We start from the raw sequence: 27,575 nt of genomic DNA, 5'->3' as shown, positions 1-27,575 counted from the left end.
TAGGTTGCTAATTTCTTTTCTTCTAAAATGGGATTATAGAAGTAATTTATTTGCTCTTCTGTTATTCTGGGCAATGTACATTTTTTGTAAGCATTCCTTCATTTTGCTTAGATTATCAGATTTATAGGCATCTAGTTGGGCAAAAAAGCTCCTAATTGTTGTTCTAATTTATTGTTCATTGGTGGAAACTTCACCTTTTTATTTTAATATTAACATTTTGCTTTTTTTATTTCTGTTTATAATTAAATTAACTAGAGGTTTATCTATTTTGTTAGTTTTCTTTTCATAAAACTATCTTTTAGTTTTGTTTGTTTATTCAATGTTTTTTTTATTTTCAATTTTATTAAACTCCAATTTTCTTTTCAGAACTTCAAATTTATTATTTAATTGGAGGTTTTTAATTTGTCCTTTTTCTACCTTTTTAATCGTATGCGCAATTCATTGATATTCTCTTTATTTTATGCAACTAAGCATCTATAGATGTAAAATTTCCCCTAAGAAATTTTGACTTTGACTGAATCTCATAAATTTTGCTATGTTGATTCATTATTGTCAGTGTCTTGGATGAAATTTTCAATTGTGTCTATGAATTGTTTCACCCTCTCATTCTTATGATTAGAATATTTAGTTTCTAATTCATTTTGGTCTGTTTTCCCCTAATGTTTATTTGCATGCAATTTTTGTTGCCTCATAATCTGAAAAAATGCATTTGCTATTTCTGTCTTTCTACATTTGATTTTGAACTTTTATGCCCTAACACATGATCAGGGTTTTGTAGGTTCCTAGTTCCACAGAGAAAAAAGTATATTCCTTTCTATCTCCATTTAATTTTCTACAAAGGTGTATCATATCTAACATTTCTAAAACTGCATTTACTTCTTTAACTTCTTCTTTATTTATTTTATAGTTTGATTTACCTAGTTATGAGTAAGCAAGTTTGTGATCCCCCACTAATATAGTTTTGTTGTTTAATTCTTGCGCTCTCTTAACTTCCCTAGAGATTTAGATGCCATTCCATTTCATGCATATATATTTTGCAGAGATATTACTTCATTATTTATGGTTCCCTTTAGCAAGATATAGTTTCCTTCCTTATCTCTTTAATTAGATCTATTTTTGCTTTTGCTTGATATGAGATCAGGTGTCTTACCCTTGCTTTTACTTCAGCTGTAGCATAATAGATTTTGCTCAAGCATTTTAACTTTACTCTGTATATATCACACTGCTTTAAATGTGTTTCTTGTAAGCAATATAATAGAGGATTCTTTCTTTTAACCCAACGTTCTCTCTACTTCCATTTAAGGGAGAATTCATTTCATTCACATTCACAATTAAAATGACTACCTCAGTATTTCCCACCATCTTATTTTTCCCAAGTTGTGCTTTACTTTTTCCTGTCTCCCTTTCTCTTCTCCCCAATATTTTTCCTTCCCACTAGCACCTCTCTAAAGCAGCCCTTCCTTTTAAAGACCCTCCCCCTTTCTTATCCCTTTCCCCAGCTACTTCTGTTGTCCGATTAGCCTCCTTCTTTCCTTTCTTCTTTCTCCTCCCATTTCACTACAGTGTTAGATATTTTTTTTCTGTGAAACTAATATGTATGATATTCTTTCTTTGAGGCATATCTGATGAAAATGAGATCCCGACAATGATCATAGCTCTCTTTTCTTTTTATCAATTATAATAGGTTTTTGTTTTTTTTTTTTTTTGTTTTTTTTTTGCCTCTACATGAGTGGTAAATTACCCCATTTTACATGCATTTTGCTCTTCTGGTACAAGTTTTATTTTCTTTTTTATATTATCACAGAAACATCAACTTATACCTATACCCTGTAAGTATATCCATAACAAACACACAGTTCTTCATAGTTAAACATATGATCTTCATTTACAGGGATATAAACTTTTAATAGAATTTTTTTCTCTTTCCCATTTACCTTTTTATGTTTTTTCTTGTGTTCTATATTTGAGTTTTCTGTTCAGTTCTCATCTTTTCATCAGAAATAAATGAAATTCACCTGTTTTGGTGAATATCCATTTTTTTCCTAAAAGAAAATGCTTAATTTTGCTGGACAGTTAATTCTTAGTTGGAATTCAAGGTCATTTGCCTTTTGAAATATCAGATTCCAAGCCCCTTAACCCTTTAGAATGGAAAATGCTTAATTCATGGTAATCCTGAATGAGGCTCTTCAATGTTTGAATTGCTTCTTTCTGATTCCTTGTAGTATTTTCTCTTTGATAATTATGATTTAGCTACAATATTCCTTGGAATTTTCATTTGGAGTTTCTTTCAGGAAGTAATTGATGAATTCTTTCAAAGATTCTTTTAGCCTCTGGTTCTAGAATATCAGGGCAGTTTTCTTTTTCTTTTTTTTCCATCATGGTTTTCAGGTAGTCCAATACTTCTTAGATTGGATCTCCTTGATTTATTTTGCAGATCAGTTGTTTTTTCAAGGAAGAATTTTACATTTTCTTCTATTTTTTTAAAATTTTGAGTGACTCTCGATGTCTCATTGAGTCTTTCAATTTCATTTGTTCAATTCTAATTTTTGATGAAATATTTTCTTCAGTTAAGATTTTTATCTCCTTTTGCATTTGGCCAAGTAAACAAGTAAATGAATTCTTTTATTCATTGGATTTTTTTTTCCATTTCTCAAGTTCTGTTTTTTCAATGAGTTGATTTCTTTTTCCAATCTGTTTTATAAGGATTTATATGATATTTTCTTTCACTAAATCTATTTCTAAGGAGTTTTCTTTAGATGATTTCTATGTTTCTTTTTCCAGATTCTCCTGGAAAGTTCTCATTGTCTTTCCCCAATTTTCTTCTGTCTCTCTTTTGGTTCCTTTTTGAATTCTTCCAAGACAATCTTGTGAGATAAGGACTTCATCTGGAGACAATTTGCCTTTAGTGCCCTAAGGGTTGGTCTGTTCTTCTCTGTCTCCATAAAAGCTATTATCAGAATTCTTTTTGATTTTTTGTTCATTTTAAAATTTTGAAGTCTGCTCTTAAAGCAAAGGAGAGATTTTCCCAAGATACCTCCATAGTGAACTGCTGCCCTAGGTCAGTGCTATTGAGTTGCTTTCAGTGCTGGGTGGACATAGACAATTCAGGTGTTATTCTGAGTTTCAGAGGTTCACTACTTGTTTTTTGTGTTTGTGTTGGATGTCTCAAAATTAATCTGCTTATTCACTGGCATCTGAACCAGGAGAGTAGCCAATAGTGCTGTATTTTGGCTAAGAGTTTTTTAGTAGATTCCCTGGCACTGGGACACCACATCACCCTGGGTCCCAGTGCTATGTCTGTGCTGCTAGCCGGTCTCTTCCCATGCCTGACCAAAATTAACCTTTATCTGAAGTTCTTCCAAAATATCTTCTGCTAGAAATTTCTTACACTCACATATATTTATGGGTCCTGGTGCTCCAAAATCTATTCACAGGCCTGACCTGATATTGATCTGAGGGAGACCTGGAAGAGGTCGTATAAATAACTGTCTGCCCTGTGCTATCTTGATTTCATCCCCTAAAAAATCTTGGCAAAGTAAAAATTTAAAACCCCAATTAAATATCAATTACAAATTCTGAAAATCAAAAAAGAGATTAATAAAAATTAAAGTAAGAAAATTATTGAAATAATAAATGAAGTTAAAAGTACAGTTTATTAAAAAAACAACATAATAAATAAAACTTTGGTTAATTTGATTAGTAAAAAGAAAGAAGAAAACTAAATTAACAGTATCAAAAATGAAAAAGATGAGATTACTACCAATGAAGAGGAAATTAACATAATTATTAGGAGCTATTTTACCTAGTGTTATACTAATGAATTTGACAATTTAAGTAAAATGAATCAATATTTACTAAAATATAAATTGCATGAATTAACCAAAGATGAAAGAAAATATTAACCATCCACATACTAGGGAAAAAAGAGACAGAGGTAGACAATCATGCAGAGAGACAAACATAGAGCCAGAGAGACAGACAAGTCAGAGGAAGAAGATAGCTAAGAAAACAAGGAAATTTGTGGGAAAATAAATTGTATAAAAAAGTCTTTCTGCATATTAGTGCATTATAAATTTACAGAAGAATATATCATGATAATTATGACTAAATCATAGAAAAATAAAACAAATATATCCAAAAGTCCTAATAAAATAAATTAAGGAATGGATCTAAATGTGTATAAATAATATTGAGATACTCTGGAAATTAGATACTCCGGAAAAAAAAAAAAACAATGTTAAAGAAAAATGGAGAAAATCTTAATGACAATAAATCATGTGATAAAATTACTTTAGTAAACTAAATTAAAAACAGATAAAATAACATATATATATGTATGTATATATGAATATGTATGTATATATGAAAAGGAAAGGAAATAGCTAAAATTGGAGACTCCATTCTATAACTCATATTCTAACTGATCTGGGAAACAGCAAAATTTTTTCAAACAATGAAAGGTATTATGTAAGAGCAAAATAAAATGTCAAAAAACCAAATTCTATTTCTAAAGAAACATAAAGGTAAATTGTACATAAATATTGAAAAGAAAACAAAGTAATCATTAATATTATTAACAAAAATGTGGCGAAGTTGAAACCATAGAATTAGCACACCAATGAATATTGTTGTTTCATTGCTTCTTAGTTCAGAAAAAAATTGTTCATGCAAAATTAAGAAAATATCAGTTACATACAATCAGATCTTGTCTGGATGATCATAATAAGGAAAATAAATTAATTTATATTAAATAACAAAATGTAATAAGAGAAGCTATCCTTCTAAATCAAGTTTAATATATCTATTGAAATAAATGGACTTTAAAAACAATTGCATTTTTTCTTCCTTTTATTAAAAGTTTTGGATATATTTTGGTTTATATTATCCATATTCCTTTTAAAATTTTATTAATATGAAAATGAGTTAAATACATGTATATAAATATAAAAAGTTAGAATTTTATTATTCTATTAAGCCATAATTTATTCAGTCATTTCTAAATTGATAGATATCTCTTCTATTTTCAATACTAATTATTGTGATCAAGTTCTAATGAAAAAACTAAAGCTAATAGTTTTCCAAATAAAGATACAATAAACAAAATGAACTAGTTAATTATGTGCTAACAATTTGAAAGAACTTAGTGATGATCAAATACTTGCTTCCTGAAAGAAGGACAGGTAGCCATTGGCAGTTCATAGTTTCACCACTATTTAGCACAAAAGTGAGTGTGTGTGTGGAGGGGGAGTGGAGGGCAACACTATTTTACAAAATGTGAATGTATTTGGTAAGGAAAATATTCTAGGGAAGAGTATAGAAGATTTCACAACAAGATGTTACTGGAAAAAATATACAAATATAGATTTACAGGTTGGCATGAGCAAGAAATTTCTTAAAATATACTTTCACATGGTCCAACTAATCAAGTACAAGTTTTTACTATGTGCTTCCTTGCACGATTCCATGTTTATTTTATTTTATTTTTTTATCTAGGGTTCAGCAGAGAGAAAAATCTTCTCTTACAGTCCCCACTTTTTAAAAAAAATAGTCTAGAAGTAAAATGAAAATTAATGAAAAATAGCATTATTTTACAGATAATGTTTTTAGAAAGAAAAAGAGTAGCTGTTTAGAAAAGAAAAGACTTTTATCTTCTGTGTAGCACAAGTCACTTTTGACCAATCTGAGGAGTTCTCTGTGTCTTTTCACAAATCATCTGGAAGAAAAGTATGTCTTTATGTCATGGTGTCCTTCATACAAAAGTCTATATGCCATAATTTCATACTGTTGATTGGATAACTCAGAAATCAAATGTGACTTCCTTAAAGGTCTATCCTCGGGCCAGGAGATCATTATATACTTCAACAACAATACTATATGATGACCAATTCTGACGGATATGGCCATCCTCAGCAATGAGATGAACCAAATCAGTTCCAATGGAGCAGTAATGAACTCAACCAGCTACTCCTAAAAACCATTACATTGAATTCCCATTCCCTATATTTTTGCCCACCTGCATTTTTTATTTCCTTTATAGGCTAATTGTACAATATTTCAGAGTCCGATTCTTTTTGTACAGCAAAATGATGGTTTGGTCATGTATACTTAGTGTGTATCTAATTTATAGTTTAATAGATTTAACATCTACTGGTCATCCTCCTGGGGGACGGGGTGAGCAGAAGGAGGGGAAAAATTGGAACAAGAGGTTTGGCAATTGTTGATGTTGTAAAGTTACCTATACATATAAGCTGTAAAAAAAAAGGCTATTAAAATTTAAAAAAAAAAGAGAGAGAAAAGTTTATCCTCTTCCCAATACACTAACTAAAATTGATGTTTCATATCTGTGTAAAGATATGTTTCTAAGTGAAGTTAAAGGCTTTTCTTTTATTTTCTCAATATCGTAATATTTGGAATTGTGGCAGTGGGTAAGATATTTTATAATGAACATCCTCCTTAACACTTATCTTAAAAAATCATAAAAAATGGAGGATTCTGGGAACATCATGGAATAGGTCAGGAAATTCTTTAATTTCAGATTTCCCCCACAAAGAAAACAAAATTGTATCTCAGGTACAACATAGACTCGTAAAGGGAGAATTAGACTTGGCGCAGAGAAGAGATCATTCTGGGGACAATATGATAAGATCCCAAGACAGCAATTTAACCCATATGGAGTATAAACATCTCCAATCTAATTCTGCAGAAATGGCAAGTGAGGAATCCTAGAGTTAGGAGGTTTGGATGAAGCCTCAGTCCAATTGAGGGAATCTCTGTTGATAAACAATGTCAGGTCCAGCTGTGCTGCTGATACAGCATCCTGGGTAAGAAGAAATAAGTGAATGCACAAACTATGAATCAGGGATATTGCTGATTGTGGGCACTTTCAGGAAGATAGAAATTTTGATTTAGGGTTCCTGGTAAGAAGAGAGAGCTGAAATGAAACTAGAAGCAACATTCCCCCACTCCAAGATTACACCTGCTTACACTAATAGTTCTCATTATATATATATATATATATATATATACATACATACACACACACACACACACACACACATATATATATATATATATATGCACACACACACACAAAAGAAGAATCCAACCATGTTGAGAAGATCAGAATTTAAGTTCAGAGGATGATGGTGAAGTTTAAAACAAAAAATTTCCTTCCTCAAAAAATAATATTAAATGTTTTCCTGCCCAGAAAGAATTTATAGAATTCAATAATATTCCATAACATTCAAATACCACAACTTATTCAGCCATTCTCCAACTGATGGGCATCCACTCAGCTTCCAGTTTCTTGCCACTACAAAAAAGGCTGCCAAAAACATTTTTGCACATGTGGATTACTTTACCTCCTTTAAGATCTCTTTGGGATACAAGCCCAGTAAAAACACTGATGTATCAAAGGATATGTGCAATTTGATAGATCTTTCAGCATCTTTCAGCAACCATATTGCTCTCCAGAATGGTTTGATCAATTTCCACAACTCCACCAACAATGTATTAGTGTCTCAGTTTTCCCATATCTCCTCCAACATTTACCATTATGTGGGAAAAGAGTTTTAAAAAAGATCTATGACACAATAATACAAGAAATAATCAATGGAAATTGTCCTTGAATGATAGAACATGGGGGAAAGTAGAAATAGAAAAAAAAATCCAGTGATTACCATCTCCAAGATATGCTACAAAGAAAACATATATGAATAACACTGCTAAATTTTGAACCCCACAGATCAAAGAGAAAATTTTACTGGAAACAAACAAAAGAAAAAAAATCAAGTATGCTGGAGGTATAATTACATTTATATAGGATTTATCAATAGTTACAATAAAAGACGACAGATGCTACAATAATACATATCTAAAATCAAAAGAACTAAGCAAGTGACTAAAGATATCATAGCCAGTAAAATTTAGTATAATATTGAACAAAAAAACTGGACTTTGAATGAATTTGCAGATTTTTCAGGACTTTTTCTCAACTAAACCTGAACTTAATAGAAAATTATATATATATATATATATATATATATATATATATATATGTGTGTGTGTGTGTGTGTGTGTGTGTGTGTGTGTAGAACAGACAAAATTAAAGATTAATTTCAAAGGACTCAACATGGATAATTTATTTTGTTTTAGCATGAAAATATATACCATATCTTTAAGATTGATATCAGTAATTGGTAACTCAAAAGAAAGATTAAGACTGAGCTAATTATAATCTGACTTAAAAATCCAAATATCTATGTAATTTAAAATAATAATTATGTTATACAAATCAAGTACAAGGATAGAACTGACAGAGGCATTAGAATGGGGAGAAGTGCTGGTAATTCTGAAAACCTATTCACAACAGGAAGAGGTTAAGCACCATGACTTAAATCATAACCATTCTGATTCTCGTTGGTAGGCCACCAATAAGCCCAGACTATGCCCCATTTGGTCATTGTTTGGCTCCTGATTGATGCAGATTGAATGTAAACAGTAATCATTTTTGGTTTGGCCAGAAATCTTAAGAGTCTTCTCCTCCCAGATTTATTTATTTAGATTTTTTTTGACTAGGTGAAAGACAGGAATGTAAGACAGGTGATCTTGCACAGCCCTCCCTCATTTAAATCAAATTCATTTGTATGTCATGGTCCTCTTCAAGAATGAAAGAGAAACAACAAAAACAAATAGGGAACAATACATTTATATACGATAAAGGATGTAATACCCTTAAAATCTAGAAAGATATAAGGGGGGGGGGAGAATAGGATAAGGTGGAATACATAAGAGTATTTAGAAAATACTGGGGAAAGTTTAATGGGAATGGGATAAAGAGAAAGAAAAGGGTGAGAGAAGAATCTGAAAAAGAGATCCATAAGGGATTGTTTAAGTAATAGCAAACAGTGTTAGGGAGTAGAATTAAAGAAAAAGAGTTGGCAGGAATATGAAATAAGAGAGATACACAAACATTACAAGGATCAGGACTAGAATTATTAGAAAAAAGTAGAGTTAGTAATAATTGATCTCAGACAAAGTCATACCTAAAGATTCAATCAACATGTGTATATCTATATATTCATGTAGATATACACATGTTTATTGTGTATATGTCTCTATATATGAATATATCTGTGTCTAACTGCAGTCTGTTTGGGGGAAGTTGGGACATGAAAGAAAAAAAAAACAATATAAAAGTAAAAGTGCACAGCAGAAAACAGAAGAATAACCAAAAAAACAAACAAACAAACCCCCAAAAACCAAACAAACAAAAAAAGAAAACAGTCATGTATATAATTTCTTCTATTATTGTATGTTTAATAGAAATTTATTGTTATATATCTTGAATCCTTCCTGATAGTCTGCATAATATATGATGATATTTTTCTTTTTTTACTTTTCTTTCTTTTCCTATTTTTTCTTATTTTGTGTTGTTTCATTAAAAAAAAAGTTTTGAGAAAAAGAAAAAAAAAACAGCTATTTAATAAATATTTACTATGTGCAGTGTCCCAAGTTAGGAGTTTGTCTCAACCAAGCCTGAACTTGATAGAAATTTCAATATATAGCAGCCAAAATTAAAGGTTAATTTCCTTATCACAATTGATACACAATTGTTCCACTCACAACCATTGTGGAAGAATGCAGGTGAGATTGATTTCTATTTTCTTTAAATCTCTATCTCATTACAGTTTTCCATATTAAAGAGCCACTGGAAGATAGTTTTCAATCATGCAGTGCTAAGGGTCTAGAAGTAGATATTCACAATTGCAATACTGAATGTTATGAGAAGCTCTGGCATTAACAGTAGGATAAGGAATAGTATTTCCATAATAATATTAATGATGATAATAAATTCTGAATACTAGGGATGGTGATTACATGTCCAACTACACACACACACACACACACACACACATATATATATATATATATATATATATATATATACGAACATTTTATCAATATGAACATTTTATTATATTGTTAATTTTCACTTAACAAATATTTTGTTTTGTTTTCTGACAAGAATGTTTTAGGTATTGTCTCTCCTATTCAATTGTAATCTTTGTAATTCAAGGTTCAATTAATGAATTTCTTTGTTTTTCCAAAGAGGTTAATATGGTTGTTAGATTGATTAGGTGGATTTGACTACTTGTGACATTATGGATTATATTACTATGCTGGCATTTTTTTTTGTTATTTAACATTTTTTTTTAACAAAAATGCTGTTGTGGTTTGTCATTTCTTTATCCAATGGGTTGAAACAAAAGGATGTTAAGTGACTTACCCAAGGTCACACAGTTAAAATGTGTCAGAGGTTGGATTTGTTCTCAGATCTTATTACCTCCAGTCATCTCCTGAGCCACTTTGCAGTTTCAAAACTGTCCATAGCCTTTACATATAACAGCCTCACAACTAACTGTTTGATTGCCCTTATACACTATTTATGCCAGAGTGTCTCATAGCATTCAGTATTGTAATTGTAAATATCTAGACTATTAGACTCCTAGCATTGCTTTATTGAGGATTGTCTACCAGTGGTTTTGTGGTGTAGACCACAGCAAAAAATAATTTGAAGAAAATATGAGAACCTCATCTGCATTCTTCCACCATGGTTGGGGGTTTAACACATGAGTATTGGTAGTGATATAGGAAGAAAACAATTTAGAATTCTGGTTCTAGAAGAAATTTGCACTCTACAATATATAATTCTTTTATTTTGCATTATACTATACTTTTCTCAAGTTAATTAAACTGGTAATGTTAAGTATATAACTGAAATAAAAGTGAAAACTGAGAGAAGAAGGGAAGGGATAAACTACATGTCAGAGATTGAGTAACATATGAATCTATATATGAAAAGAGCTCAACAGTGAAGACTGGAGTTGAGATAAATGAAAATCATATTCTTCTAGGATTTTATTTATAGGCCTAGACTACCTCACATATTTCACACACACTTTTAAATTTCTGGTTTTTCGTATTTAACATGTATAAGACTGCCTGCCATCTAGGGGAGGGGGTGGAGGGAGGGAAGGGAAAAATCAGAACAGAAGTGAATACAAGTAATAATGTTGTAAAAAATTACCCATGCATATGTTCTGTCAATAAAAAGTTATAATAATTAAAAAATAGTAACAGATTCCAATCCTACCATAAATAAATAAATGGATTAATAAATAAATAAACCCCTGGGTTTTGTCCCTTTGATCATACTATGCTCATTGCCTGAATATGTGTCTTCTTAATGATTTGTACTTTAATTTTTACCCATTCTTTAAAATGGGTATAGTAAAGCAGAATTCAATCCCAAACTTATGGTAAAATCCTATTGGTATGACTTTGAGCAAATTATTTAATCACATCGGGTTATGTTAGCACAATTTTCAGATTAGGATAACCTGCTACAAATTCCAAAGATACTCAAAAAATGGAAGATAAATTGACCTTCTACTGAGAGTGCTTCAGCACATAGCTTTATACAGTTTAAGCATTAGAATTATTTTTATATTTATTTAAATTTTAAAAGAAAAAAATCATTGCCATGTGCACAGCAGAATATAAGAGAATAATCAAAATATAAAGCAATGGATTTCTAGTCTATATGATGAATACTACACATTGTGTTCAGATTTGTCCATCTTTTCTCTGTATCCTTGTAAGTTTTCTTTTTTTTCCTACAGCACAGTTTTTGCTTTATTCTTTCCCCTCTTTCTCCCTTCTTTCTTTTACATGCATCTATGTAATACCATTCTGTTATTTTTTTGTACCATTTGTCTAAAAGTGGATAACAAATTCCTTCATAAATCTAAGTTTTTCCATATATTTAACTCTACCAACTAATCATTTCCTACATTACAATATTCTAAATTATACTATTTAGTTATTTTAAATAGTCTAAAACAATATTGATTAATATGGCTGATGTATAGGATAGTTTCCCTATTTTTTTTTCTTTTGATTAAATTTATTTTTACTTTAATTTACCTAAGATCATGATTATTGATCCTTATTTAATGTTTGTGTGTATTTCTTATTTCTTATCCCTATTGACTCCTGCAATTTACTTTACCCACTCATTCTTTACTTAACCTCCTACTTTACATGGCTGCTTTTTTTTTAGTCATTTCTCCCAAACCTTTTTTTTCTCTTCTAGGAAAACTGTGATAAATAAAATTAATACATCATGATATGGGATTTTATTTGTTTTTCAGCTTTAGTAGCTAGATGTACCAGAGAGAATTCTTAACTTGTTTCTTATTGTTCCCACCTGTAAAAAGTGAATTGTGCTATTTTAGCCAATTTTCTTCAGAGAGTTGTTGGGGTAATGAAATAAATTTTGGCCATAAAGTGCTTTGGAGAACCTAAAAATGAAAGTAACTGTATAAAACTAGATTCTGAGAAGCATAAAATACGTGTAAACAATGCATAAATAATAGTTGAATGTCAAGATACATTCATCTATATTTGTGATTTTTTTCTTAAGAAAAAAGTTGCATTTTAATTCAGCAATTCATGGTAAATAATAGAATTTTTATGTAAGGTTTTGAGCATACAAATAAATAGGCATATAAAATACAAAAGGTGGGGAGAAATAAAATGTCCTTAGGAAATTTTCTTTGACCATTACATCCATGGACATAAAATGAGAGGCAAAGAGCTTTTCAAATTAAATATATTTAGCCATCTTTAATCAACTGCCCCTAGTTTTTACGAAGAAGGCAAGTCACTTCTTATAAAGCTAAACAAAAATATTGAGCTTCACCAATTCACCAAACATATACTGAGTGCAAAATATTCATCAATTGCTTAGTGGAAGAGGATATCCTAATCCATTTCAGGCTAAAAGTAATTAGTTTTTATATGTTACATTTAGGCAGAGACTATGTGACTTCATAAGGCTTAGTACATAAGGCTGGGATAATGGAACAGACATAGATGAAAGCACCGTGTATTAGGAAATTATACATAAATTCAAAGTAGAGTATTGACCAACAACTCTAAAAAATATAAGGAATAGTAAAAGATGCATACAACCTAGGATGTCTTCATATCCTCAAGCATGATCCTGATAAGTTTCTGGACCAGACCCTACATCCTGGGGTCCTTAATCCTCTCCAGTCCAGAACTCCTGCTCTTGAGTCCATGCTGTACAGATTGGTGAGTGTCACATAGTCAATTATATTTAGCCAGACCTATCCATAATATGTCCCACCAGAGTCATCCAAAAGTCATCTGTCTTCCTGTTATGTGCCAAGACAAACCCAAGAACTTTAGAAACAAAATTATAAAACAATTTTAAGGCAAATAAAGTCAGATTTATCACTGAGAAATATCAGTTGCTCATGTGTAAGCTAATATAATAAAATGAAATTCCACTTAATTAATTTATCTTTTTTCAGTTTCATCCCATATTTTGAAACTCTAGAACAATAGTAAGATTGGTACTACAATTGTTATTAAAAAGGCATGCCAATAAACCCTCTTACAATTCCATTCACAGTTCTTCTAACCTGCCAGTGCTCAAAACTTCTCTCTGCCTATCACTGTATAACCCATTACTTCATATAAAGATGATACTTGTAGTTCCCAAGAACATCAAAATTGTGACAGTTAGAAAAAAGTATTCAGTCATTACATATGACATAATAATATGTTTAGAAAATACTAGAGACTCAACTTAAAATAGCTGAAATAATTAACAACTTCAGAAGAAATTCTATATATAAATATAGTTATATATAGATAAATATAAAGATAAAAAAAGATATAAAATAAACCTACATAAATCATTATTACTTTATATTACCAATAAATCCAATTAGGAAGAGATAGAGAGAATAATTTCATTTAAAATAATTGTAAACAACATGAAATACTTGATAGTCTATCTGACAAGACTAACCTTGAGTCTATATGAACACAATTAAAAAAAAAAAAACACTATCACATAAAATCAGATTTAAACTACTAGAGAAATGTTAATTTCCACTTGATAGGCTTACCTAATATAATAAAAATGACAACTCTTTCAGAATTATTTTAAAATTCAGTGTAATATATCTCAAACTATTAAAACATTTTATAGAGCTTGAAAAATAATAAAAAAAATTCCTTTGGAGGAACAAATGGTCAACAATATCAAGGGAATAAAGGGAAACAAAATGTGAAGGTGGCCTAGCAATACCAGAGTTTATGCTATTAAAAAATGATAATGATAAAATCAATCTGGCACTGACTAAGAAACAGATGGACTAGTGTAAATAGGTCAGGTACACAATACACAGAAGTAAATGACTAGTTTTTGATGAAGGCAAATATTTAGGCTTTTGGTATAAGAAGTCACTATTTGGCAGACATTTCTGAAAAAAACTTGTAAAGAATTTTGGCAAAAAGTAAGAGAATATTAATATTTCAGACTGTATAGCAAGAAGTCAAAATGAGTACATAATTTAGGCATAATGGACGGATGATATCATAAGCAAATTATGAGAGTATGCAATTTCTTACTTGAAAGAATAAGAAAATAATGTAAGACCAAAAAAGAAAGAGAAATTATTGGGAATAACATGGATATTTTTGGTTATGTTAAACAGCTAAACCAAATTCAACTAAGATTAGAAAGAAAAAAAATGGCTGTGAAAATTGGAAAATAGAAAGGCAGCAACTAGGCTAAGACCAACATTCACAACATAAACCAAGAAAACTTTGAAATGATATCATGATCTAGACATAAAGGGTGATACTATAAGCACATTGGGAGAACATGTGATGCTTTGCCTTTCAAATATTTAGAAAAGGGAAAAATTTATGAGTAAAGAACAAATAGGGAACATTATGAACTCTAGAATGGATAATTTTGATTATATTAAATTAAAAATGTTTTGCACAAACAAAAATTATGCAGCCAAGAATAGAAGGGAAGCAGAAATCTAGGGAACAATTTCCCCAGTCACTGATCCTGATAAAGGCCTCATTTCTAAAATATATAGAAGACTGAATCAATTTATAAGAATACAAGTCATTCTCCAATTGATCAATGGTTATATTATACAAACCAAAAGTTTTCAAGTGAAGAAATTAAAGCAATCTATATTCATTTGAAAACATGCTCTAAATCACTATTGATTAGAAAAATAAAAATTAAAACAGTTCTGAGGCATTACTTCACCCCTGCCTGATTGGCTAAGAGGATAGGAAAACAAAATGTTAAATGCTGAAAGACATGTAGGAAAACTGGAATACTAATTCACTTGTTTATGTACTCTTCTCTCATTTGTTCATTCATAATACTCAGGTCATAATTAAAAAAAATATTCAAAGCTATCTTCTGCCTTTTCCTCCTATGTTTTTTTGCTAGCTCTCTCTTATGAGTTCAAATTTTGATGAGACAATAATATACAGGAGACCCTTATTTCATGAAAACTGTCTCCATGTATATTTCAGGCACTGACACACTGGTCATCATTGTGTAGGTAGATAGATTTTAATATTAGGTTGGTGCCGAATTAATGCCAAAAATTTTGTGATGTAATAGGAGATATCAGAAGCTCAGATTATATCCTAATTTATGTGACACATCAAGGTTAAAATCCTTCTCTGAGAGTCATGAAGAACTGAAGTTAAATTCAACCTCAGACATTTACTATCTGTGTTACCCTAGACAAGTCACTTCATTTTTGTTTACCTCAATTTTTGCACTTGTAATTCGGGGATAATAATAATACCTATCTCAAAGAGGTCTTGTGAAGATCAAATTAACTATTATGGTTGAATAATTGTATACAGATAGATAAATGATTATCCCCTTCCTTTTGTAGCTAGATAAGATAAAATAAAGTAGTCATATTACACAGAATTGAATGACAAAATATAGAGGGGAAAGAAGAGTTCTTATTCTAAGAGTATCACTTTTAATGGATAAAAAAAAAAAAAAAGGTTAATTCATTGCCCTAGTACTTGTAAAAGAGAGCCAGAATTGAATGGAAAATAAAATATACATATATATTAAATATGTTGATATAGGGGTATATATATTATACTTATGTGCATATATATATATATATATATGAGCGATAAATATTTCTTTAAAATGACATCTGGATAGAAAGACCTTTTATATTTATTTTTTAATCAATGAATTGTTTAGTACATAAATGTACTCTTCAAGAACACAAAAATGAAGAAAAGAATGAAAAAACTTCCAAACACCTCTCCTGAAAAAAAGCTGAGTACATGATATTCTAAAGTAAAAGCTAAAACACATAACAAGATGTATAGGTAAATATATCAGCTTTTAAATAGGATAAACAGGAAGCCAGCAACTTGAAATGCTGCTTTCAACAAATAGTATGAAATAAAGTAAAAAAAGGATTTTCAAAATATATTTGCAATTTTGAAGCTTCAATTCAAAGCTGATGATTTACATAATCAGTGTGGTAGTTCAAATATAATTTATGTCCAGTACGGTTTACAGGCTCATCCACCAGAGATTTTTTTAATGGTGAAGTTATGCCATCTATTTTTCTCAACCAGAAATGTTTTTCATTTCTAGGACATTGTTCTAACCTATAAGCAACAGGATTGTTTGTAAACATTTAGAATATAACACTGATTTCTTATGCAGCAAATTAAGACCAAAAATGGGCTTATAGTCAAATTATAGATAGGAAAGGATGGGGCAATTCTCTTTTCTTTTTTAATCACAAAATGTTTACACACCAATCATTTATAAAAGGAAAAAAGTAATATAAATAGTCTAAGTAGTGTGGATGGAGGTACAATTCCAGAAAAGGCAAGGCCTAAATCTATTTCCATTCATTTCATTAATTCCCTGTGCATCTATACAACAGAGTAAAAAAATCTCATTTCCTCATGCTCTCGCATGTCTGAGTTTTTTCTGATATTTTTCTGATATCAATCACCACTTGAACAAAAATATAATTCTCATTGTTACTGTGATTTGAAATACTACTTGAACCTCAGACCCAGCTTCTCAGTAATCTTTTTTTTCCCCCTTTTCAAATGGTTTCCATGTTTTGGCCCAAAAGCATTAAGGTGAAATGAATCATTTCCCAAACTAGTAGCAAATCTTCCAAAAGACTGATTTAGTTGCCATAAAGACTTTCCTTTTAGGACATATGGTCTACCAAAGAAGCCAGTACCTTTTCTGAAACTTATAATCTGTGAAATTTACTTTACAAATTAAATGACTTACACATAGTCACAAAAGAGGTATGTATGAGAAGTGGAAACATGAATCCAGATCTTTGTACTTCTAAGATCAGCTCTTTATCCACTTTGCCAAATCTGACACTTTGATTCCCATAATAAACTGAATCATTTTACTATATATCTCTTTTAGAATCTAACAAACACTTTTGTTTACATTTTAAAATGCAAACACACACCTTGGCCCAAACCTTTTTTCCTCCTTTAGTGGGTAATACTTCATCTACTGCATTTTCCAATCCATCTAAATTGACTTTCTCTTTGTCCTTCACACAAAATATTCCAGTTCTGTCATTGTCTCTCTGTCTCTTTCTCTCTGTGTGTCTCTTTCTCTCTTTCTGTCTCACACACAATATTAACCTTATACTTATGCTGTTCATATTTTTATCACTTGTATTCACCTTTAAAATGTAAAGGGGAAAATTAGAGGCAGAGGGTTATGCAGGGGTCAGTGTTGGAAAAAGTACCCATGCATATGCTTTGTGAATAAAAAACTTTAATTCTAAGAAAAAATGAAAAGAAAAAATGTAAGCTTTTGGGAAATAAAATTTGTTCAACTCTTTTTATTTGTTTCTTAAGTGTGTGGTTAGTGTCTGGCATATAATAGTTATGTCAGGAATAAGAAGAACAGTGAGCACTTTTCTCCTTTAGGCTTTTTCAATCTTTCTACCACACAGTAGCTGCAAATGGTATATTCATATATATAAACTTCTCCCTAAATAATTTCTTAAAAACAAATTTTCTTTTGTGCATCTGTCTAGGAAAATTCTACCATTTTCATTTTGAATGAAGAAATAAAGATTGAAAATATTTGGTTGTTGTTCAAGGTCAATCCAGTGACAATGGCTTTGTTGGATTTCCAAGCATAAAACATTCCATTTCTCTGTTCTGAGTAATTTCACAAATTTCCCCCTAAAATTCTAAGTTTAATGTTAAATATTTTCTAATTGCTTTTCATTCTAGATACTTCCCTCTGCTGATGATTTCCAATTAATTTCACATATAGCTTGTTAGTATGCCATTATTGTCATACTTCATTCCCCATTAGACTCCTTGAAAGAAGAAACTGTCTTTTGACTCTTTGTAACTTGCTCATAACATGCACAACTTGTGTGACTTTAGACAAGTCATTAACTATCAGTTCCATAAAACAAGAGTTCTTTATACAAGTCTCAACCACATTGTTAGGTAGAATTTATAATGAAATTGTAGGTCTAACTGCCACTGCTGCAAAGGAAAAACCACACACATATTAAGTAACTTTTAATGTACTACCTTTTGGAACTTAAATATATATGACAGTTTCCAGTTCTAAATGTATTTTTCATTGTCACACACACACACACACACACACACACGTATGTATATATATATATATATATATATATATATATATATATATAATATAAAATAACTCTTTTGGTAATGTATCTTCATAGATTATCCTCATCAAGGATTAGAAACCAAAGCCAAAAATCTTTGAACAGGAAGGGATTAATCTATGTATTTCCAAATATTTTTCCCTCTTTGGGCCTTTTATTATTTCTCACCACAGATTATTCTTAGCAGAATTCAACATATTTAAAAAATAGGGAAGCTTAGAAGAATGAAATAGTCATGCTAAATGCAATCTTAAATATTATAAAATGTCAATTATGAATCAGCTTCACAATATATTTATTTATATTTCAAAAAAATCACTGTTAAAATACAAACACAAGGGTACAAAACAGACTGATATTTAGGTGGAGCCAAGATGGCAGAGAAGGCACACGCAACTTTCTAAGCTCCTCTCATTCCCCTCATAACCAACTATTTAATTCAGCCTCAAAAATAGCTCTTCATTGTGTAAATTCATGAAGATCAGAAGCACTACAACTTACCAGCTGAAGTCAATCTGGAACATAGCCAGGAAAGATTTGTCCTGAGGGGCCAGGAACAGACTAGCATAGGCAGTGAGAGACTAGTGTCCTGTGCAGACCAGGGGCTGGGGTCATCTCTGTAGCTAGAGAAGTTATAGAGACCACTCTGCTATAGGCTAACTACTCTGCCTTGATTACAAAGCAGAAAACTGGCAGAGAAATTAAAGCCTAAAACAGGGTACTCTAAAAAACACCAGAACCTAACAAGATCTGGCAGTAACTACTCAAACCCAGAAGTGACTCAGGCAGACTGTAAGGCAGCCCTGCAGACACATCCTGCAGTTCAGGGTTTTTGCAGGGGCAGTTACAAACCCTCAAGGCAAGAGGGCACAGCCTGAGCAGCTTCTAATCAGCACAATGGGTGGGCTTGGCCTGGGGCAATAGAACTTCCCCAGCAGAACTGTGCTTCCCCCTGCAGAGACACATCTGGTCCTTGCAAATACATTCACTGCTCAACTGCTAATACCCATAGCCCCAGGGCGGGATTTGGCTTGGGTTAGTGAAACTCTCACTGCTCAGCATCTAGCCCTAGGAAAGTCATTATCTCACACAGCAGGGATTCTTTGCAGGGCACTTTCCAAGTTCTGACCTGCAAGCCTCAGTTACTTCCAGGTGGGGAACTTTTTCCCAGAACACACCAGTACCTCATTGCTTTTTATAGCTGGCTGGCAGGACAGCTACCTGTCCACACTCCTTTCACTGCTCGGCAGAGGAAGCTGGTAACCTCCTGGCTCTGAAGGCAGACCCTACAGGCTTTAACAAAATGAGTAAAAAAATCAAAAGGATGATTGATAGTTTCTACTCAGAAAGAGAACAGCTTTTCAACCCTGAAGGGACTAATAGCAGACAGCCTCAAGACAATTGTTGGTCCTCAATACAAAAGGCCCTCCTAGAAGAGACTATTAAACACCTTAAAAGAGAACTAGAAGAAAAATGGGGAAAGGAAAGAGAAGCTATGCAAGAGAGTACAGAAAAGACATATAACTCACTAAAAGAAAAATTTGATGAAGTGGAAAAAGAAAACAACTTCCTGAAATGTGAATTGGAAAAGGTAAAACACTCCCAAGAAGTGCAGGGAAACAGAATTTGTGAATTGGGAAAAGAAAATAACTCACTAAAAAAAATAGTGAAATGGAAAAAAATTCCATAGAGCAAAACAACTCATTTAAAAACTCAATTGGACATATAAAAAAAGAAGTAAAAAAAGCTAATGGAGAAAATAACTCATTAAAAATCAGAACTGAACAAATAGAAATGACTGATTCATTGAGACAGGAAGAATCAATCAAGCAAAACCAAAAAAATGAAAGATTGGAAACAAATGTCAAATATTTACTTGGAAAAACAACAGACCTGGAAAATAGATCTAGGAGAGATAACCTAAGGATCATTGGACTAGCAGAAAATTATGATGAAAAAAAGAGCCTAGATACCATTTTACAGGAAATCATCAAAGAGAACTGCCCAGAAGTAATAAAAACAGAAGGTAAAATAGGTGTTGAAAGAATCAATCAAACACCTTCTGAAAAAGATCCTAAAATAAAGACTCCAAAGAATATTGTGGCCAAACTTCAGAATTTTCAGACTAAAGAAAAAATTTTACAAGAAGCCAGGAAACAACAGTTTAAATACCAAGGTGGCACAGTAAGGGTCACACAAGATCTAGATGCCCCAACATTAAAGGATCAAAGGGCCTGGAATTTGATATTCCGAAAGGCAAAAGAACTTGGAATGCAGCCAAGAATAAACTACCCAGCTAAGCTGAGCATTTTTTTCCATGGAAGAAGATGGACATTTAATGAAATATGGAATTCCATCTGTTTCTAAGGAAAAAAACCAGGCTTAAACAAAAATTTGATCTACAACAACAGGACTCGAGAGAAGTGGAAAAAGATAAAAGAAACTCTTGAGAACTGTATTTCTGTTGTGGATATACATAAAAACCACATGTATAATTTGATTTTACTGATAAAGCATAAAAAAGGGAAGTAGAAATGGAAAGGGGATAGTGTCAGAAAAAGGCAAAAGGGGAGATAAAAAGAGGGAAACTACATGCAACAATGAGGCAAAGGAAACCTATCATATCTGAGGGAACTTAAGGAGGGGGAGGAACATTGTGTGAATCTTGCCCTCATCAGAGTTGGCTAAAAGAAGAAATAATTGACATATTTGTTTTACAGAGAATCTTCTCTCACCTCATTAAAAAGTGGGAAAGGAAAAGGGAAAAGGAAAAAGAGTCATGAGGAAAGGGCACAAGAAGGGGGAAGGAATTCAAAGGGTGGAGGGAGGGATATTACAGAGGGAGAGCTGGGTGATGCAACTGGGACCAATAAGTTTAATACTAGGGAAAGGGGGAAGGAGGGCAAGAAAAAGGAAAGCATAATCTGGGGATATTAAGTTGGCAGGGAATACAGAATTAGTAATTTTAATCGTAAATGTGAATGGGATGAACTCTCCCATAAAGAGGAGGGAGATAGCAGACTGGATCAAAAGTCAGAACCCTAAAATATGTTGTTTACAGGAAACACATTTAAAACAGGGAGATACATACAGAGTAAAGGTAAAAGGCTGGAGCAGAGTCTATTATGCTTCAGGTGAAGTAAAAAAAAGCAGGGGTAGCCATCCTTATCTCACATCAAGCAAAAGCAAAAATTGATCTAATTAAAAGAGATAAGGAAGGAAACTATATCTTGCTAAAAGGTACTATAGACAATGAAGCAATATCAGTATTAAACATATATGCACCAAGTGATATAGCTTCTAACTTCCTGAAGAAGAAGTTAAGAGAGATGCGAGAAGAAATAGACAGCAAAATTGTAATAGCGGGAGATCTCAATCTTGCACTCTCAGATTTAGATAAATCAAATCACAAAATAAATAAGAAAGAAATTAAAGAGGTAAATAGAATATTAGAAAAATTAGGTATGATAGATCTCTGGAGAAAACTGAATGGTGACAGAAAGGAGTATACTTTCTTCTCAGAAGTTCATGAAACCTATGTAAAAACTGACAATATATTAGGACATAAATACCTAAGTTAAATGCAGGAAGGCAGAAATAATAAATGCTTTCTTTTCAGATCACAATGCAATAAAAACTACATTCAACAAAAGGTTAAGTGTAAATAGACCAAACAGTAATTGGAAACTAAATAATCTCATCTTAAAGAATGATTGGGTGAAACAGCATATTATAGACACAGTTAATAATTTCACTCAAGATAATGACAACGGTGAGACATTGTGCCAAAATTTGTGGGATGCAACCAAAGCAGTAATAAAGGGAATATATCCTTAGAGGCTTACTTGAATAAGATAGAGAAAGAGAAAGTCAATGAATTGAGCTTGCAACTTAAAAAGCTAGGAAAAGACCAAATGAAAAACCCCCAATCAATTACTAAACTTGAAATTCTACAATTAAAAGGAGAAATTAATAATATTGAAAGTAAAAAAAAAACTATTGAACTAATAAATAAAACTAAGCATTGGTTTTATGATAAAAAAAACAATAAAATTGATAAACCTTTAGTAAATCTGATTATAAAAAGGAGAGACGAAAATCATATTAGTAGTCTTAAAAATGAAAAGGGAGAACTTTCCACCAATGAAGAGGAAATTAAAGAAATAATAAGGGGTTACTTTACCCAACTTTATGCCAATAAAGTTGATAACGTAAGCAAAATGGATGACTATCTCCAAAAACATAGGCTTCCGAGATTATCAGAGGAGGAAGTAAATTGCTTAAATAGGCCCATTTCAGAAAAAAAATAGAACAAGCTGTTAATTAACTCCCTAAAAACAAATCCCCAGGACTAGATGGATTTACATGTGAATTCTACCAAACATTCAAAGAACGATTAGTACAAATGCTTTATAAACTATTTGAAAATATATGGAATGAAGGAGTCCTACCAATTTCCTTTTATGACACAGACATGGTAGTGATACCTAAACAAGGTAGGGTGAAAATAGAGAAAGAGGACTTCCAGCCAAGATGGTGGCAAGGAGGCACTGTGTAATCTCTGCATTTTCTCTCAGAATCCATCTCATTACAATCCTCTGAATTAATGCTTGATTGAAAATACCCACAAATAGTTAACAAGAGAAGACATCCTTGAGATTCACCACGAAAGGTCTGTTTTTGATCTAGGGCAGGATGGTTTTAGAATGGACACAGGTTGAGGGCAGCGGCAGCGAGAGCTCTACAGGTAGCTCACAACCGAGCAGACTGGAGGGGGTTGGGGTGCAACCTCAACCATCTCTGCTGGGAGAGCTTTGCTACAGGATTGGATACTTTGCCCTGGCAGCAAGTCAGTAGCCCAACAGAGAAGCTAAAAACACCTGGGGTGAGGAATACAACCCCAAACACTTGGAGTTTCTCAGGACCTGGCCACCCCTCCCCCACAGTGTCTCAACACCCTCTCAGAGTCTCAGAGCTCAGGCACAGCACAGTCCTGCTAGTGCCTTGCTGCTGCCCCTGTAGTCTGTAGAGGAAGTTCAGTAACATCACCCAGCCCCTCCCCCCAAATCAACAGATTCCATTTGGGTTTTTTTTTTCTTTTTTTCTCTGCTAGTTTGTCTCTGATTCTTCTCTGACAAAATGAGCAAAAAGTTGAAAAGGACCTTAATGATTGACAGCTTTTATATGGACAGAGAGCAGATTCTAAACCCTGAAGAGACTAAAAGAAGACTATCTCCAGGTGAATCCCCAGAGGAGGAGATCATCTGTTACTCAGCACAGATGAATCTCATAGAAGAAATTAAAAAGGCTCTCACAAGAGAAGTAGAAGAAATATGGGAAAAGGAGAGGGAGGCTTGGCAAGAGAGTCTGGAGAAATTGTCCCACTCATTAAAAGACAGAATGGATAAAGAAAACAACTCCTTGAAAAATAGGATTAGTGAACTGGAAACAGAAAAAGGCTCTCTAAAAAACAAAATTGGTGAAATGGAAAAAAAAATCCATAGAACAAAACAACTCAATTGGAGAATTAGAAAAAGATATAAAAAAAAGTGAATGAAGAAAATACTTCATTGAAAATCAGAATTGAGCAAATGAAATTGCATGACTCAAGGAGACAAGAAGAATTAGTCAAGCAAAACCAAAAAAATCAAACAATGGAGAAAAATGTGAAATATCTTCTTGGAAAAACAACAGACCTGGAAAACAGGTCTAGGAGAGACAATCTGAGAATTATTGGACTCCCAGAAAAATACGATGAAAAAAAGAGCCTGGACACTATTTTCCAGGAAATTATCAAAGAGAACTGCCCTGAAGTCAGAGAAACAGAGGGTAAAATAGACATTGAAAGGATTCATTGATCACCTACTGAAAGAGATCCAAAACTCAAAACACCAAGAAATATAGTGGTCAAATGCCAGAACCCTCAAATGAAGGAAAACATACTCCAAGTGGCTAGAAAAACCCAATTCAAATATAGAGGAGCAACAATAAGGATCACCCAGGATCTAGCAGCATCCACATTAAAAGATCAAAGGGCCTGGAATATGATATTCTGAAAGGCTAAGGAACTCGGTATGCAACCAAAAATAACTTACCCAGCCAGAATGAGCATCTTTTTCCAGGGAAGAAGATGGTCATTCAACAAAATAAACAAATTTCACCTATTTTTGATGAAAAAAACAGATCTTAACAAGAAGTTTGATTGACAAATATAGAACTCAAGAGTAACCTAAAAAGGTAAAAAGAAATCTTGGGAACTATATTTCTGCTATAAAGATGTATAAAGAATACATGTATACCTTGTTCTAGAAATTAGAGGTGGAAAGGGCATTGTACCAGAAAAGGGTAAAGTGGGGGTACTACATCTCACTAAGAGGCAAAGGAAACCTATTATATCTGAGAGAAAGAATGGAGGGGGATGAATATAGTGGGTATTTTGCTGCCAAAAGAATTGACTTTAAGAGAAAAAATTTTAGACATATTCAATGTATGGTGAAACTTCTCCCATCTCATTGAAAAGTGAGAAGGGAAAAGTGAAAAAGGAAGGAAACTTCTCCCATCTCATTGAAAAGTGAGAAGGGAAAAGTGAAAAAGGAAGGAATAAGCTAAGTGGAAAGGAATGTGGAAACTGTGAGGGAAAGGAATAAGATAGGGGGAGGAACTCTAAGGTGGGGAGGAGAGATACTAAAAAGGGAGGGCTGTGAGAAGGAAGTGGTACTCACAAGTTTAATACTGGGAAGGGGGGTAAGGAGGAAAGAAAGGAGAAAAACATAGACAGGAGTTAATAAGATGGCAAGTATTACAGAATTTGTAATTTTAACCATAAATGTGAACAGGGTAAACTCCCTCATAAAGAGGAAGCAGTTAGCAGAATGGATTAAAAGCCAGAGTCCTACAATATGTTGTTTACAGGAAACACATATGAAGCAGGGAGATACATGCAGAGTAAAGGTAAAAGCTTGGAGCAAAATCTACTATGCTTCAGGTGAAGTCAAAAAAGCAGGGGTAGCCATCCTCATCACAGGTCAAGCAAAAACAAAAATTGATCTAATTAAAAGAGATAAGAAAGGGCACTATATCTTGCTAAAGGGTAGCATAGTTAAGGAAGCAATATCAATATTAAGCATATATGCACCAAGTGGTGTAGCATCTAAATTCTTAAAAGAGAAATTAAGAGAGCTGCAAGAAGAAATAGACAGCAAAACTATAATAGTGAGAGGTCTCAACCTTGTACTCTCAGAATTAGATAAATCAAACCACAAAATAAATAAGAAAGAAGTCAAAGAGATAAATAGAAAACTAGAAAAGTTAGATATGAGAGATCTATGGAGAAAACGAAATGGAGACAGAAAGGAGTACACTTTCTTTTCATCAGTTCATGGAACCTGTACAAAAATAGACCATATATTAGGACATAAAAACCTCAAACTCAAATGCAGTAAGGCAGAAATAGTAAATGCATCCTTTTCAGACTACGATGCAATAAAAATTACACTCAATAAAAAGCCTTGGGAAAGTAGACCAGAAAATAATTGGAAACTAAATAATCTCATACTAAAAAATGAATGGGTGAAACAGCAAATCATAGACATAATAACTTCACCCAAGAAAACGACAATAATGAGACATCATACCAAAATGTGTGGGATGCAGCCAAAGCGGTAATAAAGGGAAATTTCATATCTCTAGAGGCCTACTTCCATAAAATAGAGAAAGAGAAGGTCAACGAATTGGGCTTGCAACTAAAAATGCTAGATAAGAAACAAATTAAAAACCCCCAGTCAAACACTAAACTTGAAATTCTAAAAATAAAAGGAGAGATAAATAAAATTGAAAGTAAAAAAAAATATTGAATTAATTAATAAAACTAAGAGTTGGTTCTATGAAAAAAACAACAAAATAGACAAACACTTAGTAAATCTGATTAAAAAAGGAAAGAGTAAAATCTAATTGTTAGTCTTAAAAATGAAAAGGGAGAACTCGCCACTAATGAAGAGGAAATTAGAGAAATAATTAGGAACTACTTTGCCCAGCTTTATGGCAATAAATTAGACAACTTAAATGAAATGGAAGAATACCTTCAAAAATATAGCTTGCCCAGATTGACAGAGGAAGAAGTAAATATCCTAAACAGTCCCATCTTAGAAAAAGAAATAGAACAAGCTATTAACCAACTCCCTAAGAAAAAATCCCCAGGACCAGATGGATTTACATGTGAATTCTACCAAACATTTAAAAAACAATTAACTCCAAAGCTATATAAACTATTTGAAAAAATATTTGAAAAATTTGAAGGAGTCCTACTAAACTCCTTTTATGACACAGACATGGTACTGATACCTAAACCAGGCAGACTGAAAACAGAGAAAGAAAATTATAGACAAATCTCCCTAATGAATATTGATGCTAAAATCTTAAATAAAATATTAGCAAAAATATTACAGAAAATCATCCCCAGGATAATACACTATGACCAAGTAGGATTTATACCAGGAATGCAGGGCTGCTTCACTATTAGGAAAACTATTAGCATAATTGACTATATCAATAACCAAACAACAAACAAGCTAACATATGATCATCTCAATAGATGCAGAAAACGCATTTGAGAAAATCCAACATCCATTCTTAATAAAAAACACTTGAGTGTATAGGAATAAACGGACTTTTTCTTAAAATAATCAGGAGCATATATTTAAAACCGTCATTAACCATCATATGTAATGGGAAAAAACTGGAATCTTTCCCAGTAAGATCTGGAGTTAAGCAAGGTTGCCCACTATAAATCATTATTATTCAATATTGTATTAGAAAAACTAGCCTCAGCAATAAGAGTGGAGAAAGAGATTAAAGGAATCAGAATAGGCAATGAAGAAACCAAACGATCATTCTTGGCAGATGATATGATGGTATACTTAGAGAAACCCATTCTACTAAAAAGCTATTAGAAATAATTCATAA

The sequence above is a fragment of the Sarcophilus harrisii genome, chromosome 1, assembly GCF_902635505.1.
Source record: "Sarcophilus harrisii chromosome 1, mSarHar1.11, whole genome shotgun sequence".
Classification (NCBI taxonomy): Eukaryota; Metazoa; Chordata; class Mammalia; order Dasyuromorphia; family Dasyuridae; genus Sarcophilus; species Sarcophilus harrisii.
The sequence above is the reverse complement of the archived record's forward strand: the minus strand, read 5'-3'. Positions refer to the sequence as shown.